We start from the raw sequence: 21723 nt of genomic DNA on the forward strand, positions 1-21723 counted from the left end.
TCCTTTGTGCTGCGTTCCTCTCACGGATCAAAGTCAAGACTGCATTGGGAATCAAACTGAAAGTCTACAAAAGCCATGCATTCGCTGCTGCAACACAGCAAATAAATCTTTATAAGACGAAATTCGAGACCAAAAGCTAAAAGCTCCCCTCTCTATGTGACAACGCGCCACGCGGTCAGTCCAACTCACCCTTCTTCGACTGGAGCACAGTTGTGTACGCTTCCCGTACCGGCGGCAGACTGCCTCCCGCTTCTCCAGCCTCTTCCACGCTCCGCGTGGACCGGAAAACCCCAGGATGCCATTTCCGCCACCAACCTAACGCAGATGGATTTCTCACAAGTAGCGGAAACCTCTTTGCCGACTTGACTACTACGAGAGTTGGCAATGAAAGGTGGCTACAGGACCCTTTCATCACCCCAAACGTCCCGGAGAAGACTGTGCCGCGAATTTTCTCGCCATGCTAGGAGATTCGCCAACAGTTTTCGAAACAAACATACCCTAACGAGTAACAATTGTAACAGTAAACAGCAGCACAAAGGAGTTGATTAATCTCTTATATCCAAGTGAGCTTTATCTGACCTTAGTCAATAATTGTGACCTCATGCGGTCCGCAAAGCAAACAGAACAAATTAAATTAAGCGTGATGTACTACGCTAACATCATGTCATCTGACCTACTACGACCACAACGATGAGATATTATTTTAAAATTGCTTTAACCAACTATCAAAAGTTAACATAGAGACATAGGTGAACAGGTACATAATATATATAAATATATAAACAAATACAATGATGCAAAATCATTATCACGAACCAAAGCTGTATCATCTGGTGCTGACATATATAAAAACATGCAAGTGAAAGTGCAAAATACAATATTCACGACAAATACAGTGATACAAAATCATTAATGAACCCAATGGTATGACAGCTGGTAAATAATCACCTATGGAAAATAAGACATGAGTACAAAAACACATCCAGAAATCAACTCGTTGACACGCTGTAATTTTTCAGTTTCGCCACATGGTTGTTTCACTGGGTATTCTCTTTAGGTGCTGGGGTGGGCGTCTCTTCTAAAGGCGACTTGGAGGATAAGCTACTAGGGGACCACAACACTGAACTGGGGAGTTCGCAGCGGCGTTGATTGTAACGTCCGTTGTAACCCAGGTTGTTCATCCTAGACAGCACCCCGCGACGTTGCCTCGTGCCCGTTTCCACCCTCTGCGTCCATACTGTGGGATGGTTCGGCGTTGCAGATTTGCAGGACATCGCCACTTGTGGGCCCTGCCTCATCATCGAGAAGGCGGCTTGGCGGTCGTCGTCCGTGTGTTGTGGAGGAATGTGTTTTACCGACACACGCCCCCGTCTCCTGTCGTGTCAATGGGGAGACACGCGCTCTTCTGCGTCGCATCGAGGTCGACGTAAACTCGTGCGGGTGTCGGGCTTGAGACCCACTTATCACCTCTTTCCACCGTCTCAGCTGATGCGTCAGTGGTGGGACCCGCGTCCTTCCGGGCAGTGGGCGTTACCTCACCGCAGCAGCCGTCTGGACTAGCGGCGCTCAGGGATCGGCGGCCTCGCCTGGTGTGCGTCATACTTTCCCTTTCGCTTGTCAGATGACTAGCGCATGGGGTGGAACGCCGGCCATCAGCTGGCGCTGCCGTGGTGACACGCCTGCGGGCTCCGGTGTGAGCCTGCGCCTGGGAGAAGACCAGCATCCCCTCCCCTCTGACGGGGAAACAGCTGTGACCGCTCGCCGCATCACTGCTTCGCCGTTGATACCAGGGTTCGGCAACGCCTGCCGGTGGACCAAGCCCTGTGCTTTCTGATGCGGAGGCTCCCTAGCCGGCCTTGCACCCACTTAAGAACTGCGCTCACAGGGATCGTTACAAAATATCATGTGTACAGATTACCACAAAATCTTCGGAGTTTCTCACTCCTGATCAATACATGGAATAGTGCCCAAAATTAACTTGACAAAAAGGGCCTTCTTAACATTACTAATAAAAAAAACAATGAAGAAAATTAAATAACCAATATTCAAACAAACAAAAAATCCTTTTTATAAAATATAGTTCCAGCATTACATCTGCTGTCAATCATTCAGGGTAGATCTTGTACAAGGTTTGGTCAGGATTTGGATAGGATTTGGCGCCGCTGCTAGCTACAGACACAAAACTCTACCTGCTCCTAACTACGCTCTCACACACAATCTACACAGCTCGTACTAGTCACCATCACCATATAGCCCGACTACAATTCCCACATATAAACAAACTATTCCTTTCAACACCAATACCCATATCGTTGTTCATTGACTGCTCCTCCAAGGTTTGCAGAACATGTTTGCTGATCTGTGAAAAATTACCGAGACTTCTTTTCTATGGACATTGCATAATAAAAGTTATGATTAATGAGACACAGAAGGTTCATTCAAGTCACATCTGGAATGGTAAATGTTTCAACATCTATTCATCAGACTAATGCAAAAGGTCAGTGGGCATAAAAATGAAAATAAAAATCATCCTATCCTATTAGCAAACACATAAACACTTCGTCCTATAAGTACATAAAAAAATACTGTCAAAAGAAATCCATTGTCCAGGGCCATGAGTACCCAAATTACTGCTATCATAAGATACTCATAATGATTACACTCACCACATGTATCCAGGGGTCCTCACCTACCGTCATGTTATTTTAGCTTGGAGGTAGTCGCATTGATTCTCTATTGAATATCAAGCTGCTTGAGTTTATAAGCTGTTTCCATATACATCTTCTGGGGTTTCACACCCTGGTGTCCTCAACCGTACCTAGTAGTATGTGACGGCAAGTTACACTTTCCAAATATCTTATAAGATGGCAACTCTGAAAATCAAACACTATTAATCTCCCTTCATACACAAGTCCTTCACCTACAAGTCACCAAGTTGCTTCATTAACATCGCAGTACATTTGAAAAATCTCACTGAATCATGCTCACCTAAGGGGAATAAGAACACTAAAACTGTAATTTATCATCAAGAATTACCTTACGACCATTGACTCACCACGCCAACACACCCGATACCTTTTTAGTCATCAAAGAACGAAAGCCATCTTACTGTAATAGGAAACGCTTCATATGAGCCTCATAATCATTCACATTCAGATCTTTTGAAACTGCACAACACTACTCCTTTCTGCTGACAAGAAGAAATAACTACACACATATTGGGGGACCCTTTACAATACACAGAAAATATACACTTTAATTTTAATCACACCAGTGTGAATCAAAACATTGGAAAATATGCACTGTAATTTTACTCACAAAAGAATGAGTGCGAAAAAGCATATGGGCAATACGTCATTCCGACCTCTGAGGGGCAAGATCTTCTGCTTCTTATTCAATGTAAGGTTTTACGTTGGAGATGTGGTGCAGGTCCTTCGACTTTCGAGAGCGGAGTGTTTCTACTTCAAGCACATTCGGATGTGGAATCCGCTTGATTATGTACGGCCTGTTGAATAAGAAGAAGAACCTCTTTGACAACCCAGCCCGTTTATTAGAGAGCTTGTGCGAGCGTACAAGTACTTTCTGGCCCACGTGAAAAGTTATATTCCGCACCTTCTTTTTGTAGGTTCTTATCCGAGCCTCGGCGGCACTCTTTATATTTTTCAGGGCAAGCTCCACAATTGCAGATCTTCGTAACCTGGGTTCTACTGGCCAGGGAACCACCTCTTTTATTTTACTCGGAGGCTCCTTGTTTTTCAGGACCAGAATCGGTGGCAACGTCGTCGAGGAATTTGGCAACTCATTTAGTATGTTCTGGAAACTGGCTAGTTTCGTGTCCCACGTCCGGTGGTCACGGTGGCAGTATAACCTACACAATTTTCCAATCTCCTTCATCCACCTTTCACAAGGATTTGCTGAAGGGCAGAAAAGGGAGATAAAGATCGGTTTCACTCGCTTTCTCCGAAGCGTATGCTCCCAGTGACGTGACCTGAATTGTGGCCCGTTGTCCGAAATCACACGCTTCACAGTGCCAACCTCCCGTAAGAAGTGATTTGCGAACGCGGCAGCTACTGCCTTCCCGGTGGCCCTACGCAGCGGGGTGAGGCAGACGAATTTTGACGTCAGCTCTACTGCCACAAAAATGTACGCAAATTCGTTCCTAGAACGCACTAGCGGACCGAATAGATCTACTGCTGCGAGATCCCTGAGTTTATTGGGAACGATCGGGTGTATTGATGCGGCAAACGACACAGTGGGCGGCTTGGCTTGCTGACAGGGCTTGCATACCCTAATTACTTTACGTATATGCCGAAGCATATTATTAAAGTAACAAGTTTCCCGCAGCTTCTCCAAGCATTTCCTCGCACCAAAGTGACCGTAGCTCAAATGCACGTACCACACGAGCTTGTTCACCAGTTCCTCCGGCATCGCTAACAGCCACCTGGAGTCATCCAGAGCTCGCCTCTTAAATAGGATGCCATTCCGGATAATATAATACTGCCTGATGGCCGCGTGGGATTTATCATGCCGTTTCTCTTTGATGTCACGCAAGACTTCGTCCTTGTCTTGTTTTGTTTGCATAAGCCCTTGCTCTCGCTCGAGAGCTATTATCGCCTGGCTGAGGGTTTCTACCTGCGCGCTAAGGTGGACCGGGCACTTAGCCGCAGTGTCCTCTATTCGGGACACAAGAGCTGCGTGGTCACTCTGGCATTGTTCTGCTAACGCGCGGAGATCCCTGGCGGAATTTCGTCCTACTCGGGACTCAAGAGCCGCTTGTTCACTCTGGCATTGTTCTGCTAGTATACGTATATTCCCAGCGAACCTTTCTTCTTGCTCCATCACCTGCTTGCTAATGACTTGGTGCCCCTCTTCTAAGGTGGAGATGCGTTGGTCAATGATCGCCAGTTTCTCCCCAACACCCTGTACTATTTCACTAGTCAATCTTTTATTCGCTTCCTCGATATGCCTCCAAAAATTTTCTTCTGCTTGTTTTTTATTCACTTCCTCAATATGTCTCCTATTACTGTCTAGTAATTGTCGTAGCATAGCCTGTAATGAATTTGCATCTATCGAATGATTCGAAATCACTACGGCGGGCTCAGGATGGACAACACTTGTACTTGCGTTTTCCGCGTTTCGTTCCTGGTCGGACTCGACGTTTTGACCTCGTCCTTGTTCAGGGTTATTGTCTGGCAGGTTTTTCAGATCGCGGCTCCCTGAACAGCTACGCGTCTCCATCATAAGGATAGTTACTCCGTGCTCCAAAATACAACAAGAATAATGCCAAAGTCTCCTAATGGACTCACAGTCCCCACAAAGCACCCAATATTTACTATATGACACCGATACACGCCACAGGACAAGAGTCAACCCACACTTGTAACGCAATTGAATACTAAATCACAATATCTATACAGTAATACATATACAAGATAAAACATGTAAGAAAATGCACACCTATATCATAAATTCACGTAAATTCTGTATCACAGAAAGACAATATACCAATTAGCACATCCAACCGAAAATAACTAATCCTCACTGTGCATCAGAAGATCTCTGGTTTACCGAAATCCGTGAGCAGGGTAAGCCATGTGTAAGTGGCGTGAATAACGGGACGCTATGTGCGAGAAGCATGAAGCGCCCTTTGAATGTATCCTGATAGCTAAAAGAGCCACGCGCACTTTGAATAAGAAAATGCTATTTGACACTGAAATCAATAAAAAGGATAGGGTCGCCACCAACTCTAGCCACACGACAAAGAAGAGGTAGCACTGAGTCGGAAAATTACTTAATTTATTAATAAGAAAAACTCACAAAAGAACATTCATTGTAAAGTCATTGATAAAGAATGGGATGTAATTATTAATATGATCCAGGCATTCTTCCCGTGAATCAAATATTGAGTTAAGTAAAGAGGGTGTGAACACCATGCGTAAGTGCAGCCTGCAGCAAGATTCGTGAAAACACGATCTATTCCAGAGCATTTGTTTCAGATAAAACAAGGGACACTAATCACTACACCTGGGCCAACAAGGAAAACTACAAGGTGAATGGCGAAGGTAACGGCGACGTAACATCGGTACACAAGATAAGATTGAAGGCAAAATTACTTATTCCTTAAAACATTGATGTAGTGCATCTATAGACTGCTGTTGCACGCTAACTACACTCCTGGAAATTGAAATAAGAACACCGTGAATTCATTGTCCCAGGAAGGGGAAACTTTATTGACACATTCCTGGGGTCAGATACATCACATGATCACACTGACAGAACCACAGGCACATAGACACAGGCAACAGAGCATGCACAATGTCGGCACTAGTACAGTGTATATCCACCTTTCGCAGCAATGCAGGCTGCTATTCTCCCATGGAGACGATCGTAGAGATGCTGGATGTAGTCCTGTGGAACGGCTTGCCATGCCATTTCCACCTGGCGCCTCAGTTGGACCAGCGTTCGTGCTGGACGTGCAGACCGCGTGAGACGACGCTTCATCCAGTCCCAAACATGCTCAATGGGGGACAGATCCGGAGATCTTGCTGGCCAGGGTAGTTGACTTACACCTTCTAGAGCACGTTGGGTGGCACGGGATACATGCGGACGTGCATTGTCCTGTTCGAACAGCAAGTTCCCTTGCTGGTCTAGGAATGGTAGAACGATGGGTTCGATGACGGTTTGGATGTACCGTGCACTATTCAGTGTCCCCTCGACGATCACCAGTGGTGTACGGCCAGTGTAGGAGATCGCTCCCCACACCATGATGCCGGGTGTTAGCCCTGTGTGCCTCGGTCGTATGCAGTCCTGATTGTGGCGCTCACCTGCACGGCGCCAAACACGCATACGACCATCATTGGCACCAAGGCAGAAGCGACTCTCATCGCTGAAGACGACACGTCTCCATTCGTCCCTCCATTCACGCCTGTCGCGACGCCACTGGAGGCGGGCTGCACGATGCTGGGGCGTGAGCGGAAGACGGCCTAACGGTGTGCGGGACCGTAGCCCAGCTTCATGGAGACGGTTGCGAATGGTCCTCGCCGATACCCCAGGAGCAACAGTGTCCCTAATTTGCTGGGAAGTGGCGGTGCGGTCCCCTACGGCACTGCGTAGGATCCTACGGTCTTGGCGTGCATCCGTGCGTCGCTGCGGTCCGGTCCCAGGTCGACGGGCACGTGCACCTTCCGCCGACCACTGGCGACAACATCGATGTACTGTGGAGACCTCACGCCCCACGTGTTGAGCAATTCGGCGGTACGTCCACCCGGCCTCCCGCATGCCCACTATACGCCCTCGCTCAAAGTCCGTCAACTGCACTTACGGTTCACGTCCACGCTGTCGCGGCATGCTACCAGTGTTAAAGACTGCGATGGAGCTCCGTATGCCACGGCAAACTGGCTGACACTGACGGCGGCGGTGCACAAATGCTGCGCAGCTAGCGCCATTCGACGGCCAACACCGCGGTTCCTGGTGTGTCCGCTGTGCCGTGCGTGTGATCATTGCTTGTACAGCCCTCTCGCAGTGTCCGGAGCAAGTATGGTGGGTCTGACACACCGGTGTCAATGTGTTCTTTTTTCCATTTCCAGGAGTGTATGTACAATTGCTTGTGAAATACTATACGTTTCATAACAGACTCGCGTGCCCACTCGGTCCGCGGATACAATTTCTATGGACCGTGGCCAAATTTTAATCACATGAGACAAAGAAAATTCACAAATACACAAAAATTACCAAGATCCGGAAAAGATTAGAAGCATACACACACAGTTGTAGGCACATAAACATTCACACTGAACCGAGGGCACTTCAACATATGCAACTCCTTTGTGCTGCGTTCCTCTCACGGATCAAAGTCAAGACTGCATTGGGAATCAAACTGAAAGTCTACAAAAGCCTTGCATTCCCTGCTGCAACACAGCAAATAAATCTTTATAAGACGAAATTCGAGACCAATAGCTAAAAGCTCCCCTCTCTATGTGACAACGCGCCACGCGGTCAGTCCAACTCACCCTTCTTCGACTGGAGCACAGCTGTGTACGCTTCCCGTACCGGCGGCAGACTGCCTCCCGCTTCTCCAGCCTCTTCCACGCTCCGCGTGGACCGGAAAACCCCAGGATGCCATTTACGCCACCAACCTAACGCAGATGGATTTCTCACAAGTAGCGGAAACCTCTTTGCCGACTTGACCACTACGAGAGTTGGCAATGAAAGGTGGCTACAGGACCCTTTCACCGTATCCTCCTATGACAGAAGCACGGGACTCTCCTCGTATACCGCTACAGAGCTGTTCCTAGCGCAGCTCAGAATTGATAACATCGTCACAAACATTGGCAACACTGTGACAGTGCAATCAGTTCCGCATATGGTACTGAACTGATTCGCTAAATTCACTTGATATTCCCTTTCCATTTGAATGATTCGTGCTATATAATCCTCATGTGATCTAAGACACTGAGACAGAATTTTCAAATTTTTGGCCAAAGAAATGCTACTCTTCACATAAGTAACGACTTTCATTATCTTTCAAGGTGCATTACGAGGCTGAGCGACCAATACCATAATGAGATTGGCGTGCTGGCAGCAGTGTGTCCGTAGCCCCTTGGTACCGCCTGTGTCTTGTGTCGCAATGGCTCAATGAGTCATTAGTTCTAACCGTGGTAGGGGCTAGCACGTGTGAGATTTTTTTGTGATTTATTTTATGGAGCTGCGAATATCCAGAAAAAGTTCTGTAACGAAATCGGAAGAAAATCTGCACACATCAACTCCTCTTGGTACCTCGACACAGCAAGTTGTGTTAATGGTGGTAGATCTCGGCTTTCTGACTGCCAAGCTCCTTAACAATAGAAGTATCTCTGAAGAAATTCGGATCGACCGTCAACGATACAAATTACAATATTGTTCTTCACTGAAGACCTTTTGATTACCATAGGGCTTCTATGCTAAATTTCCACAGTAGCAGTTAGGAATTCTCTGCAGACATTTGCTAACAGCGACCCTAGCAACTTACTTTTTCTCTGGGTAGCTTCAAATATGAGGAGTTTTGTCGCCTTACTTCCAACTGAATATTTTAAATATCACTTTTGAACAGCGTTCACTACTTCATTAATTAATGTATAGACCTCAAAACAAGCAGTTTGCCTGAGTAGCTGTAGAGCAAGTTCTGAAAGGTATTGACACAATATTTTGCATCCATTTACCATAGGGAATCAAAGAAAGAAACCAAACACAGTACATTGCATTTACTCTCTGTGCCTTGACTAACACATATGAATCCATGACAAAAATAAATTATTTGAAGAATCTCCTGTGAAAGGAAAAACAACAGGATGAGAGACTTTAATTATAGGGCACTGGATTAAAAACAATGAAATTAAGTCTGTGCCACATTGATATATTGCATACTAGTGTAATAAAATACTCATCGAATAAAAACAGTTTTGTGCCTCCATTGCTATAGAGTGTGAAACACAAATCGTAGACGGATTTTATGAGTCACCACTCAACTACATTAAAGCATTTTACATCGTCGAGAGTGAGAAGTGGAGCAGACGTTGTCGGCAGAAGGCGAGGCAGCGCAGTGCCTCAGCCCCCGCCGGTAGGCAGCAAAAAGGGTCCCAGAAAACTCAGACGCATGCGGCGTTCAGAGGCAGATGGTTGGCCAAGAAATCTCACCCTAAAATATCTTTGAATCCAACTGTCATTACCAATGTGACAGAAAGCGAAATATACTGTAAATTCACTTGAATTACAGTCATAGCTTCAGCACCGAGAGGAAAGGGGCGATAAAAATTTTGGCGACGTTTGCTTTCCGTTGCCAGAAGTCGTATTAGCTAATTTCGCGTTTTACCTCAAGACTTCGGTCATAGTCAAGAGTGATGTACTCAGACTGCAGTCAAGACTACCTCTGGGAAGTGCTGCAGTCTACGAAGTTGCCATATCGAGCATATTGCCAGACATAGAATTTCGAGGGAAGCTCAGCTGTATTGTCCACCTTACGTGAACGACTCGGCGGTCCTGACTGTATCTACAACATGTATTGCACGCTGAAGAAACAGAAGAATCAGAAAAACAAAATTAGTTTATGAGACCAATATTAACTATAGCGTTCGAAGTATTCGTAGTATTGTACACGTAGGTGTAAGCGCCTTTCAGTGCCCACTCAAGGAAGACATAGGTACACTGTCTAGCTTCAGTATTATAAATACGCCTCAGTTTGTTAATGTGCAGACTTATGTTGATAATGATTTTGAATATTTAGCAGTACTGTACCCATTGGTGTTAAACTCGTTTTCAACCAATGATTCCCACAGCTATAGGAACACTACGTAGACAAAATACTTATGCTGTGCTATCAGACGAAAAGATCGACCTGACACGAACTGTGGGAAGTTTGTTTTACAACCTTCATACCTGGATAAAGAGCTTTTCCTATTTGAGATATCTGTGAACGTTGCTGCATAAGACGATTTAAGAAGAAACTAGATTCCTTCACGTATGAAAATATTTAACGAAATCGTCTTAACGGCACTAAATCGTGCTTTTCAATCGTTTACCGGCCGTACTCTGCCGCTTTACGCTGGTTGGAAGGGAGGAAGCTTACTCACAAAATTCACAAATTGGAAAAGGGGGCGATATGTCTCCCACTGCAAGGTCATGTTTTTTTTAAATGATTAAAAATCAGGAAAAAAGAACAGTGAGGTTGTCAGTATAAGCACATTACTGTTGTCAGTATGATGTTGCACTGCCCAGGGCCTGTAATGATAAAGGGCCCGTTTAGCTCAATCATATTGTATACAGAAGTGGAAGAGAGAGCACCACTAAATTCTATAATCCGTAAGCATTGCATACACACAGCAATTACTGTTACAGTGTACTTATGGAGCCCAACGAGTGAACTGCGTATTTTCCGGTGAGGAAGACGTGACGGTACGTTACATAAATGGACATTTGAAGAAAAGGAAAGAAAGGTCTTTGATTGTATTGCGTGTGAATTATAAATTATTTCAAGACTGCGCACGTGTCCGCAATGTGTAGGAAAGATTTAAAAAGTACAATTATACCACCAAAATTACTAACTGCGATGTGATATAAAAAAGAACATTTTTTTATCTGTGTAATGAAAATGAACATGAACAGAGACTGTGGCTTTATTGAAAACCCTCTCTTCCGTTTTGTTTCGTCTGGCGGTAGGCATCCATTGTACTCCTGTCTAATTAACGTAATTTTTATTTGTATTTTTGAAAAATATAATAGAAATTAATATTAGAAAGTGTGTATTATTGCCTTAGTTGTCAACTCTCATGGTCCCAACCATTAATTCTCATTAAGCATTTTTTTACATAACTTCGTAGTCGGGGAGCTCTTCTTCCCTAGCAGCATTTGGTCGGCCATTACGCTGACGATTGATTTTAATACATGTAAATGCGAGAGACTTCCCAGTTTTGATCTTCCATTAATTTCAAAGTTAAAGAGAGTAGTAATGCATTTCACTTACGAAAATTCACAGCACTTAATGAGTTCAGTATGTTACATTTTGGCCGCCTAACAGCAGATGATATTTTCTGCAGTGTTGCCTTCCAAATAATGAAGAAGAAATATTGAAAATCATTCCATTCAATAAGCTCCGCAATATCTTACTTAATCTTTGTGACATTTGGTACATAACCAGTAGCCGCAGATACCCATATTAATAGTTACAGATTACTTAAGACTACGCATATTTTCTTTCCTAAATAGCAGCGCTCACGCAAACTATTTATTAGAAGGCGGTGAGTCGCTCGTTGTCTTTAAAACGTTTTATATCGTGCGTACTTTGGGGCAGCCGATGTCCGTAAGAGTGTTATCGCAGTAAAAGTTAGTTAAAAGTCTCATGCTAGTCGACATTATTTAAACACACCCCCAACCAAAATCATAAAATATAATTGTAAAAATAAAAATGTATAATTATCCCGTGATAAGTGGTCCCACACATACACATACACAGTTATATCGTGATAAACGGCACTGGCAAACGGTCTTCGCTACATTAGGTTACTTAAACTGTTGTCACTATGAGCTAGAATTTATGGTCAGCGACTAAGTGTAAGATCAATGAGTCGGATGAGGGTTTTGCAACTTTCCTACATTATAGAAGCAAGTATTAAATCTGAACTAATATTGCGAAAATTTTGAACTTGGATAGCTTAGAAGGAAAATCTATCTGTTTATTGCAAAGGAGAACAATTGATTTTCTAAAATATTCTCTGTCATACACAACTTGAAACAGGTGACGTCGACCAAAACATATGGAAGAACTGACAGAGACGTATATCGGAAGGCACTAAGATCCCTTGGCTTTGAGATTATGGCAGTATTCGACAGCCATTTCTTGACGCAAGTAAATGAAGAAAGGCAGCTCGTTTTTGTTATCAAGTAACGTCTTCATCAGTTACTTTACTTTTAATGTAATCCATGAGTAAGTGCTGATGTTTGATTTTAACATAAAAAGGATTCCGTATATAGGGAAAGAACCTATTCTTGGGCAACTACTTTTATAATGACCAAAAGGCATTAAATGATCTTCAAGCACAGCGGTATGAAGAAAATGATAGTAACAATGACGGTAATAATCGAATTATCCGGTAGCTTCACACTTCACAGTGGATTTTCTCGAACTAAGAAATTTGCTGAATTAGTGAAAATTTCAAAATGGCTTCAAATCGAGACTATGATGCCTAGAAGAGTCTTTACATCCTGCTGACATGAGACCAGCATAATCTCCCAGTCAGAAGCTTGCTTCTACATAACCATTTAATAGAATCACTTTTTTTTCCACCGTGACTTATTTTGTAAGCTAAGCACATCATCCGTTACAGTACACTACTGGGGCTGGGAAATGTGGCCACAACGGTCTGGTGGAAAGAACTACCACAGGCGCAATGCGTGGGTTCAGGCATTTACCTTTACCTCTGTTAACTTCAAGAGAATGACATTATAATACAGAATCAGCATGAAACATATCATTCCTTCATTACCAACTGGGCAGAGACAGTTTACGTTGGGAATGACCTAGGTTGAAGTCATGGTAAACTGAAATACTGTCGTCAGGAAACTTACTTACATTAGAATATTTTATTTTATTTGATGAACCGATAGCCATTTAAAGGATCAGGGCTCTTATTTTACTTGTACTTCATTGAGCTAGAGGCGTTGAAAAAATTGGTGCTGGACTGTCATTCGAATTCGTAAATCCTCTTTCGAGGATCTGAATCTCTCGGAACAGTATAGTTCAATCATTTCGTCCCTTTTATCAAGACTGCAATCTTCTCTAGGTCTCCTCCAAAGGTAAATATGTGGGTCCGAATCCTGATCCAGTACAAAAATATTCATTACTTCATTTCAAGCCATATCACGTGCACACCGGCCTGCTAGTGAAAATTAACGAGCATTTTTAATGTCTGTTCATGTATTGCCAACAATCGCAATAGGTGTCATTATTTCTGGTCACACACGCACACGTCTTACTGTTGGTGAGTAAGCAATTGATACTTAAGCTATATTCGTGGATGATAAAGAAGGACGGTAGGTGTGCGGTTCGATTGTCACTCAGGCACAAAAATTTGTATCCTTATTTTAGATTCAGACACTTAGCGGCAGGTTAGAAAAACCGATACGTAACATTTGATTTTATATAGGTAACAATCCGATTACGTGTTGGGTTCGTATCTCTGTCACAGAGCTTCACATCATGCGTTTCATATTGAAATGCATGCACAATTTATAACTTCTGAAGGGAGACATTTCAGACATCTTTCGTGGTTAGTTAACAGGAATCAAAGGGTCTTGATAGGAGTCCCAGTTTATTACAAAAACTGTCGTCTTATTTTCACGTGTGGATTTGGTTACTGATATTGGCGAAAATTTCAGTAATTCATGACTCTTAATGGCTAGTGAGCAGTGTGATTAGATTAGATTTCATTAATCCTTATACCATAGATGATGATTACGACATTTCGTAATGATGTGGAACGTGTCATTTTAATGAAAGATTTCTTTACATACCATAATTCAGTTTCTTGACAACAATTTTTTACTCCCTCTCTCATTCTTTTTTATATTTCTCTCTCTCTCTCTCTCTCTCTCTCTCTCTCTCTCTCTCTCTCACACACACACACACACACACACACACTCGCACACATTCTTTTTTTTTTATTTTTGTTTGTTTGTTGTGCCCGAATAGAGGCCAGGCACGAAAACGTCTGTGAATGAGTTTCTTAGTTTTGAGTTTACTTACGAAAGAAATATGAAACTACTGTGAGAGTTGCTGATTTATGATGCTTACTTTGCCGTCAGTTGTGAGTATTATTAGTAACTACGCTCCAGTCCCTAAACCTAGTTACAGAAATGCGAATCAGACGCATTACATATTCCAGGCCGTGGCAGCCGCGTCTTTGAGACACCAGCTATAGTCACTTCCCAGCCCGCTGTTCGACACATCAGTTAGTCTTCTTCCTGCTGGTACTGTACGTGAGACTTGGCAATAAGGCAAGGTATGTTCGGCAACTCTGTGATCGATGAGTTACTTCCTGGTGTGCATGGAATTAATCCTCAAAGTTCACTTGTTTTTTACTGTTATTTCCATTGAATAACCTGAGTTATTATAGCTTGAGGTGTAACAAAAGATTGTAAATTCACGATTTTCAGCCCAGGAAAGTCGTTGGACGTGGAAATCGCAACTAATCACGTCCTTTCAATAGTGGTTTACGAGTTCTAGGCACTATTGATCTCGTAAGAGGAAGCCAAGACACATACCTCTTCACTACCTCTGTGGTAACGTGCTGACCTGTGAGAAAGTGTCTGTTATGGTTCGCGGTTCCAGTCTCGCTGACTGTACCGTTTTCATTCCTTCTGTGAAAGAGCTACAAGCAGTGAAATCAAACATCGATAGAGAAATCACAATAACAAACTTTCGTCTGATAGTGCAATGGTGAAAAACTTACAATGGTGCATGACAGGTAACGCCTCTTTCCGCTGCTGACAAGCAAATTTTGGGTTTCTAGCAAAACATAACTTTATTTATGAAATGCCACATTTGCATACCTCTTGAGGATGACACAGCATACCAATTAAACACAGACCCAATGGAAATCTAAGTGTGTATTTTTTTAATAATTCGTGCCGATAGAGGCACGCTTGTGTACAGATACTCAGTTTTATTAAGAAAGACTTTCATCGTAAGATTATTGTGGGCAGTTTTATATCATTTCTTATAATACAGTGCACAGTTTTCTGAAGGTTTCTTTTACTGTTGTTAGAACAATAGTTAACATGAGAGAGAACTTAATCATCAAAAATATACGCAAATTCTCTGATGTTATCTATAACAGTCTGACAATGCGCATGCAGTTTATTGATAACATGCATGTAGAAAACTTGTTCTGATCTAAAACTCTCAAACAAGATTTGAAGAAGAATAAAATGCCACTACCACACGACAGCTAAGGTAGAAAATACTTTTCTGACGTAGTTTGGTACGATACGCTCTCCCCATACGTAATAAAAATGTTTCGAGATGCATCTGCTGCCTGGCCGTCTATTAAACTTGAAAAGAAGAAAATGTCGCAGAAGTTAGCCCTTTTTCCACATGCGACTATTTTCAGTTGAAAAGTGAAGGGAATTGTGTTCAAAGTTCCAATAGATTGATAACTTCAGCAGACAGCAGAATTGCGTTTTAAAAAAATGTTGCAGTGAATATACTCAAACTAGCGAGGTCTTACCTACAGTGCGTGACACTTACCATTACGCTATTAGCTGACACGTAGCTACAGAAGCTCCAGAAGTCAAAAACAATTCCTTCGACCTTCCGCAATCCTCAGTGCTGTGAGATAATGCATATGGCTGGATCTAGACTCATGAGAGACAGACAGTTACAGCTTCTCTTTTCCACTGCACGAAGTTTTTCAACAAAGAGATAGCACAATAGAGTGGTGCAAGTGGAAAGGAACACTTCCTATTTACATTTATGCATCCCACACTGTTGACAGTTCTGTGTAGGTAGCTGTTACGTGATTTTATTTCGGTGAGTACCAAACAAAGTCGAATGTATGCACTGGGTAGCCGAGGCAGCTAGTTTATGGCGATTCGGTCAACAAAGTAATTGAGTGTACTGAACATGCTGCAAACCACTACAGGGAGCCTGTGTGTCAGAATTCTCATCCAGTGTTGCGCAACGGCGTTATGATAGAAAAATTAGTCACAGAGAAGAGGATTTCATGGTCTGTTGGATTGGTGATAGTTTCATATATTTATGGTGTGGGTTTTATTCCAAATTCTGCCGATGGTTTTTGATAGGGAGAGACAGTTTCTATTCTCTTCTGGCTACAACAAGTGAAGAATGTATAATGGCATTTAGGTCTGAAATTCACATTAAACATGATATTCCGTCTCTACCAAGTAGTCGTTAGGTTGAACCACAATAAAGTCAGGATTGGTGACATGTAGAAACTCTATCACCAGTAACCCTTCTCATACCATTTATTTATGTCTAGTGACGAAACAAACGCTACGTAGGGTCACAGGACACTTATTACATCTTTTATTTGAGCTTCTGTATGTCGATAACATTGGTTCTGAACTAGGAATGCAACTCAGACCGCCCTTAAGGCAGAATGTGATCCCTTCATGACAATACAGCTCGACTACAATTTGTTGTTTATTCAAAACTGCAGATTCCTCAACATCTCCACATACTCCTCGTGATTGGGTGCGAATCCTGGTCCGGCTGTAAAGTTTTCATTACGTATTATCATGCTCTAGCATGAGAACACCTACCTGCTGGTGGATAATAATTTTGCTTATTAATGTATTTTCATTCGTTGTGAACACTAACGATATCTGACGTTTTTCACTCCTAGTGAGACACAGAACTATTTGCGAGATCACACTGTTGACAGTTCTGTGTAGGTAGCTGTTACGTGATTTTATTTCGGTGATTACAAAACAAAGTCGAATGTATGCACTGGGTTGCCGAGGCAGCTAGTTTATGGCGATTCGGTCAACAAAGTAATTGAGTGTACTGAACATGCTACAAACCACTACAGGGAAGAAGTTCAATGATGTTATTCCGAGCTGCTGGTATAGAAAACTTCGGTAGCTGACGTCTCTTTGAGTGTAGTAAAAATGATATGTGTGGGTTTCGATTCCCAGTTAGAACTGAACTCTTTGCCATATTATTTCTAGTTCAGACATGCTCACATGTAAGTTCAATGATGTTATTCCGAACTGCTGGTATAGAAAAATTCGGTAGCTGACGTCTCTTTGAGTGTAGTCAACAACGATATGTGTGGGGTTCGATTCCCAGTCAGCACTGAACTCTTTGCCATATTATTTCTAGTTCAGACATGCTCACATGTCGCTGCTGGTGTAACAAACTCATAATTAACGTTCGTTTTCTCTAGAATACAACAGCGATAGGTGCTGGGTAGGAGTCCTGGGAAGAAAAAAATTAATGTTTCGTCTCGTCATTTCAGTTAAAACATCTAGCCACTGCCGATCAAGTCCGAAATGTCACAGTTGATTGTGCTTCGATAACAATCCGATTAGGTTCTGGGTTCGAACCGCTGTGCAACACAATGCTTTACCTCACGGTATTTGAAGTAAGTTACTTGTGAAGAAGCAATATTTAACATCTCTCGTAGTTTATTGACAGGGACAATAGATGCTGGGTAGGAATTCGAGTCCATTAAAATGTTTACGTTATGTAATTTAAAGTTGATATTTGCTAACTGATACTGTCTAAAATCGAGGGATATCCCTCTGTGTATGCCTAGTCAGGAACGACTGTTAGTTTCCGTCAGTCACGAAATCTTTGCTTAGTCTGCATGACCTGGGTATGAATCCGTATGCAGAACGAAACGGTTCATCGTGTCATTTGAAGTTCATACATATTCTCAACTAGCTGCTCGTCAATAGCTTAAATTTTTAATGTCATTTTGTGTTGAATAATAAGTACGGTACGTTACTTTGAAGAGGAAATCATGAATACCACGAACTTACTACGTGCATTTTCTATCTGACGTAATAATGAGAGTGGTAACACTTCAGGTATCTTATTTGTTGTAATAAATGTGAGCTTACAAGCTTTAATGACAGTCTTATCTGTGATAAGGTGTTCCCTGATATTTGTAGTATCAGGTTATTATGCGGGTTGCATGCGAATCAGGCGAAATGAAATTCAGGTCGTTTGGATACTTTTGAACATGACTGTACATGGGAACAGCTCGTATTGTTTTGGGAGCTTTCTTGGTTTCAGTCCTGAGAATAGATCTGTCGTTTAACTATTCACAGTACTTCACTATTTGCCTACATTCCTACTTGTGACGAAAACAACTCCTGCTATATCATTTTTTGATGCTGCTAATATTGACGCATATCAGTTTGGCTAGGAATTGTTTCCCTTTCTACATCTGTATTCATACTTACAATATTCTATGCTTCATAATGTAGAATTTTACCCTTTCGTTGCATTCTATTTCCTTCTGCTCACATCTTTTTCTCGTGATCATCTCTCCCTTGTCATTACTTTCCCAGCGAATCAATCTGAAACACACTGGTGTGCAATACGTAAGGACGAAAGTAGCTTCCGCATGATAACTCAACGCCAAATGAAACAGCTCGATGAAACGTCGCACGGTTCCAGACTGTAACGTCTAGAACCGCTCGGCCACCCCGGCCGTCGTAGCTGAAAGAAAAACGCAATGAGACGAGCAGAGATAACACTTTTATTCAAAGACATTAATTACACTGAAGTCACTGTGAGTCATGTTCATCCCCTAGACAATACAAACGGGGAAACATGGTTCGTTCCCGAGTATCCTGTCGTTCCAGGAGCTCACCTACCTGCAGAGTTCTATGGAGTCGTGCATTGTCGTTCATAACACTGAAGTCAGTGCAAGGAGTACAGCGTCACAATAACGGTTATTGGATAGTGTACCGAAGACGGTAGTCCCAAACAACATTATGACTCCCCACACCTTAACACATGGACCTTGAATACAATGATGTCCGACAATGTTCCTGTGTTTTACGTGTTCCCACTTCTCGCCATAGGAGGGTATGACCAGAATTGTGTCTCTAGAGAGCTGGTTTCTGTTGCTTTTTGCGTCTGCATACCGTTGATCATTGCTGATTCTTCCTCCACTGTGGGCACCTTTGCATTCAAATACCAGATGCATATCCTGACCCTACATCCTCTCCTCCCTCTCTCCACTGACATAGCCGTCGCCGTAAAGAGGGTCACTCCTTATACCGGAAACCATCGGTAATCATACACGATTTTTATTCCGAATGTAAGCAGGTCTTGAGAGTGATAACAGGACATAGCATCTTCAGACTGATAATGTAGGTTACAAACCCAAGGTCACAGTGAGAGTTATAAACTTTCTGAAAGCAGAAACGTAATTTTACGGTGAAATATATAAGGAACAGTTATGAGAATAATTGTGGCCAAGATAGATACGAAGCCCACAACTACTACAGTAGTACAAGTTTATATACCAACTAGCTCTGCAGATGACGAAGAAATTGAAGAAATGTATGATGAAATAAAAGAAATTATTCAGATAGTGAAGGGAGACGAAAATTTAATAGTCATGGGTGACTGGAATTCGAGTGTAGGAAAACGGAGAGAAGGAAACGTAGTAGGTGAATATGGATTGGGGCTAAGAAATGAAAGAGGAAGCCGCCTGGTAGAATTTTGCACAGAGCACAACTTAATCATAGCTAACACTTGGTTTAAGAATCATGAAAGAAGGTTGTATACATGGAAGAACCCTGGAGACACTAAAAGGTATCAGATAGATTATATAATGGTAAGACAGAGATTTAGGAACCAGGTTTTAAATTGTAAGGCATTTCCAGGGGCAGATGTGGACTCTGACCACAATCTATTGGTTATGACCTGTAGATTAAAACTGAAGAAATTGCAAAAAGGTGGGAATTTAAGGAGATGGGACCTGGATAAACTGAAAGAACCAGAGGTTGTACAGAGTTTCAGGGAGAGCATAAGGGAACAATTGACAGGAATGGGGGAAAGAAATACAGTAGAAGAAGAATGGGTAGCTTTGAGGGATGAAGTACTGAAGGCAGCAGAGGATCAAGTAGGTAAAAAGACGAGGACTAGTAGAAATCCTTGGGTAACAGAAGAAATATTGAATTTAATTGATGAAAGGAGAAAATATAAAAATGCAGTAAATGAAGCAGGCAAAAAGGAATACAAACGTCTCAAAAATGAGATCGACAGGAAGTGCAAAATGGCTAAGCAGGGATGGCTAGAGGACAAATGTAAGGATGTAGAGGCTTATCTCACTAGGGGTAAGATAGATACTGCCTACAGGAAAATTAAAGAGACCTTTGGAGATAAGAGAACCACTTGTATGAACATCAAGAGCTCAGATGGAAACCCAGTTCTAAGCAAAGAAGGGAAAGCAGAAAGGTGGAAGGAGTATATAGAGGGTCTATACAAGGGCGATGAACTTGAGGACAATATTATGGAAATGGAAGAGGATGTAGATGAAGATGAAATGGGAGATACGATACAGCGTGAAGAGTTTGACAGAGCACTGAAAGACCTGAGTCGAAACAAGGCCCCCGGAGTAGACAACATTCCATTGGAACTACTGACGGCCTTGGGAGAGCCAGTCCTGACAAAACTCTACCATCTGGTGAGCAAGATGTATGAAACAGGCGAAATACCCTCAGACTTCAAGAAGAATATAATAATTCCAATCCCAAAGAAAGCAGGTGTTGACAGATGTGAGAATTACCGAACAATCAGTTTAATAAGCCACAGCTGCAAAATACTAACACGAATTCTTTACAGACGTATGGAAAAACTAGTAGAAGCCGACCTCGGGGAAGATCAGTTTGGATTCCGTAGGAATACTGGAACACGTGAGGCAATACTAACCTTACGACTTATCTTAGAAGAAATATTAAGAAAAGGCAAACCTACGTTTCTAGAATTTGTAGACTTAGAGAAAGCTTTTGACAAAGTTAACTGGAATACTCTCTTTCAAATTCTAAAGGTGGCAGGGGTAAAATACAGGGAGCGAAAGGCTATGTACAATTTGTACAGAAACCAGATGGCAGTTATAAGAGTTGAGGGACATGAAAGGGAAGCAGTGGTTGGGAAGGGAGTAAGACAGGTTTGTAGCCTCTCCCCGATGTTATTCAATCTGTATATTGAGCAAGCAATAAAGGAAACAAAAGAAAAATTCGGAGTAGGTATTAAAATCCATGGAGAAGAAATAAAAACTTTGAGGTTCGCCGATGACATTGTAATTCTGTCAGAGACAGCAGAGGACTTGGAAGAGCAGTTGAACGGAGTGGATGGTGTCTTGAAGGGAGGATATAAGATGAACATCAACAAAAGCAAAACGAGGATGATGGAATGTAGTCGAAATAAGTCGTGTGATGTTGAGGGTATTAGATTAGGAAATGAGACACTTAAAGTAGTAAAGGAGTTTTGCTATTTGGGGAGCAAAATAGCTGATGATGGTCGAAGTAGAGAGGATATAAAATGTAGACTGGCAATGGCAAGGATAGCGTTTCTGAAGAAGAGAAATTTGTTAACATCGAGTATAGATTTAAGTGTCAGGAAGTCATTTCTGAAAGTATTTGTATGGAGTGTAGCCATGTATGGAAGTGAAACATAGACGGTAAATAGTTTGGACAAGAAGAGAATAG

The sequence above is a fragment of the Schistocerca nitens genome, chromosome 6 (genome assembly GCF_023898315.1).
Source record: "Schistocerca nitens isolate TAMUIC-IGC-003100 chromosome 6, iqSchNite1.1, whole genome shotgun sequence".
NCBI classification, from domain to species: Eukaryota; Metazoa; Arthropoda; class Insecta; order Orthoptera; family Acrididae; genus Schistocerca; species Schistocerca nitens.